This window comes from Acanthisitta chloris, unplaced genomic scaffold (genome assembly GCF_000695815.1).
Source record: "Acanthisitta chloris isolate BGI_N310 unplaced genomic scaffold, ASM69581v1 scaffold17377, whole genome shotgun sequence".
NCBI lineage: Eukaryota > Metazoa > Chordata > Aves > Passeriformes > Acanthisittidae > Acanthisitta > Acanthisitta chloris.
The window spans coordinates 35,819-39,870 of NW_008682217.1; positions in this window are offsets into that span (position 1 = coordinate 35,819).

Genomic DNA, 4,052 nt, shown 5'->3' on the forward strand with positions numbered 1-4,052 from the left:
GCCAGGTGTGCTCAGAGCCATCTCCAATGTGACATATCCAAGGAATGCAGCTCAAGCCAACTTGAAAACAAAAGCCACAGGCTCAGGAAATTTGTTTTTGCTAAAAAAATCCCTGTATTCTTCCCTCTGACACCCTATGGATGCAGTGCCTCAGTGTGCCAAAGTGGAGGGATCCCAGAATCTGTCCCCCACAGACGCTGTGGCACAGAAGGGTCTGGAGAGCCCCAGAGATGGCTGAGGGGGAAGGAAGCAGTGAGCAGCCCCAGCACACAGGGCTGGGAGAGGAAACCTCAAACAGAGAACTCCTCGGAAAGGGGAAGCAGCTGCAAGCTCTGGGGCAGCTCCTGGAAAGCGAGACAAGCTCCAGGGGTTTGCAAGCTCATATCCCTCTGCCTTAACATGGCTTGGGAGCATCCATGTGTGGCAAAGAGCTCCCCAGCCCCCACTATGTGGCTCTGCACACTCATTTAGGTCACTGTGGTTAATCAGCACATCCCAACTGCCTCCAGACACTCTGAGTGAATCCCTTTCCTCTCTCCTCCCACTCGCCTCCGCGGAGAGCCGAAGGGAAAGGCTGCCAAAAGGGGAACAAGCACCCAGCATCTATTTTTACATCTGCTGTTGCCAGGATCAGTTGGAGGCACAGAGAGCTGCGCACAAAGTACTGCTGTATCTCCAGGTTCCCAAAACACACGTGCTTCCCCCCTCATCCTCCTGCAGCATCCCGGACCGGAAAGGCGGCCAGTGCTGAGCAAGGGGAAAAAACACGCTGGCATGGAAACAGGAGCGTAGGAATGCTTGTTGAGGAGGGAAAACCACCCCATGGAGGATGCTGACAGCATGGATTTGCTCAGGATCAGTGCCTGGTTTGCACCATCCCCTTTCCTCTGTTCTTTGTTTAAGGGGGGCACAGGGACCCCATGTTCCTTGGAACCTTCTGTTGGGTATTGGAGCTACAGCGGGAAAATGCTTGGGCACTGTTTTCTCCCCATCCATGAGAAAACTCATTTGAGTTTGAGACAACCCCAGCTGTCTCCCTTTCCAGGGAGACAACACCCCTTCGCAGGGACGGGAAGACAAACTGCTGGGATGACCAGGACATGGAGCCAAACCCTAACAGAAAGACAACACTGACTGTGATCCAAGGTGTTCCATCACCTTGTCCCTTCCACATCCCCCTCATGGTCAAACAACTCCTTCAGCACAAGACCAAGCACAAAGCCAAAGCCTCCATCCAATCAACAGCTTCAGAAGACGGCATCCCAAAGCCCTGGGGTGATCCAAGCTCATTTCACTGGTTTGGGATTACCAAAGGACACCGGGATGAGATTGATGGGGTAGGGCAGCATTCATGACATGGTTCTCAGAGTTGCCATGGGCACCATCAAGGCACCATCCTGCCCTACTTCCAGGGAGGATGTGGGTCCTTCCAAGAAGGGCCACCTTTGATCTCTGATGGCTCCAGTTGGGGTCCCCAAAAGATTCTCATCCACCCTCCAGCTCAGCTGGTCCCATCTCACCCCATCAGACCTGCTCCACACACCCGGGGCACCAGAATCTCCAGTTTCACTCTCAGACTGGTCTCAGTGCTTTACCAGCACTGAGTTCAAGAGAGCTTCCTTGGGCAGTGAAGTCCCTTTGTGACTCACAGTGTTCATGGATGCATATGGGGAAGGATACACAGCTGGAACATTTCCAGAGCACTTCAGCCACCAAGTGCTTCCCAAAAGCTTCCCAAAACCACTGAGCAGTGACAGGGTGGTTGGGGTTCACTTGAAACTGAACAGATGCTACTGCCCCACACAACTCATCTACTTGGGCTGCAGTATGGAGACAGAGACACCCCAACTTGAAGCCAAAGCCTCTTCCCTGACTTCACCAGGATGACATTTACTGCTGATTCATCCCAGCAACAAGGTCGGCTCAGCTGGAGAGAAGAGCCCCAAGTCTTAAATTAAAGATTATCCAGGTCCCTACAGTGACAGAGCATGACAGAGCACAGAAAAGCCAATCCAGGGACACACAAAAGTTGGCTCCTCTTGGCTCTTCCCCTCAGGAGCACAGCAAAGAGACACTTGGGTGAGGCAAGAGCTTGAAGCAGCCCTGCACATTGCATGGGACCAGGAGGAAGCTCACCTACCCTAGAAGGGAAGCACAGGGTGAAAAACAACCTAGCTCTGGGGAATTTTGTGCTTTTTTTGTCTGGCTTCATGTTCCTGCCACAGCTTCCCCCACTGGTACTGGGAAGCTGTTCTGCAGCATCAGTTTTCGTGTTGGTTTTGGATGGCTGATTTGCCAGGTGATCCCTGAGAGCAGCTAAAAACACAGCTGGAAAATAAGCACAGGCTGATTCCCCTGTGGACAGGGAAGAAAGGGCTGGAGCAGCTGAGGAGCAAAGAAGTTCATATCACTAAATGTTTTTCCGAGAAGTGTTCGAAAACAGAACTTGAACAAACCAGCCCCCGCAGCTCGTTAGATAACTCAGTTCACTCCTAACAAAGCAGTTCAGCTCCTGCTCCTCTGATGGGCTCCAGCTTTGACACAACCAGCTCCAAACGTGCTGGCTAAATGGATGTCAGGAACAAAGAACAGAAGCCCTGCACAGTGAGGAGTGGAAGAGGATGTAGCCATGGGCACAGTGCTGGTGTTCCAAGTGATGTGGGAGCACCACAGGGACAACCAGGAGCCCAGGTGAGAAAATCTCACCATCAACTTGCACTTGTATCCATGCTCTGCCACATCCATTGCCTGCTGAAGGGCTCATCCCATGACTCACAGGCCAGAAACAGAGATGTTGGCACTCTAGTAGGACTCAATGGCAGGGAACATCCTGAAAACCAGGAAAAAAACCCAGTTCTGCTTGTGTCCAAGCTGATGGCAAGACGGGTGCAACACCCAGACTGTGCTTCAGGGCTGGTGATCTGGGCATATACCCTGCAGCACCTCAGGTCCATCCTGGCAAGGTTCTGAGCATCCTCATTCCCACATCCCAACTGGAGAGGTGCCCCACAGACCCTGCCCCTGGCAGCTCCCCTTGGCTATGGCAGGGCTGGGGTGACCCATGGAGCCTCCAGACAGGCTATTTTCCTGCCCCTGTACACCAAAGAGACAGAGGACACTGTCCATACACCCCACACTGTCCCCAAATCTGTCCCTATGGCTTCTGTGCTGGCTGGCTGAGGCAAGCAGAGGGGTGTCATGGCATGGAGAGAGACAATTTTTGGATCAGGATAGACACCAGGGATGGAGAAGAGCTCTCAGCCAGCAGGACAGTGCTGGCATGAAAGTACAGGTGGTAACTTTAGCGCAAGTCACTTCGGACTGAGGAGATCCAAGGCTTTCCTCTAACACAGGATGGACAGGTGGGAAGAGGGAAGGAGGGAAGATTTACAGAGCTGTAAAATGGATCATGAAACATTTACAAATGGAGATAATAACAGAGTCAGGATGTGATCACTTCAGCTGTATTTATCCCCTTACACTCCACAGCATCCAAGGTTTGTGTCCTCCCAGCTGCCAACAATAAACCACATTTGCGGTCACCAAGTCACCTGAACTGCCCTGACACCACGAGGTGTGGGGACAAGGTCCCTGTGCAAGGATAGGAGAGGAGGCAGTGCTGATGATTCTCTGAACTGCTGGACAAGAATCCAAAGTTAAAACCAAACGAGCCCTGAGCTGACTTTGCAGGATTGCAAAGCAAAATTGACACTGAGGAGCTGCTCCACAGGTTCCCCTGGAGCACCTGCTTCCAGGAAGACACTCAATGTACATGGGATGGGCAGGAGAAACATGTTTTTGCTGTAAATCCTTTTCTGCTTCCAGCTGGGAATAACAACATGGCAGGGCTTGCATGAAGAACCCAGCACCCAGAGGCAATAGGAGGTTTGGGAACGCCTGTCCTCCAAAGGGACACTAACCCCAATGGCTCCATGAAGCTTAAAATACCTGCTACACCCACTTTGGGAACAGGTCATGCATGGATTGTTCATTCATCACATCAGCTTGCTCTCAGGCATGAGTAATGCATGCAAAAAAGGAGGAAAAAGGGA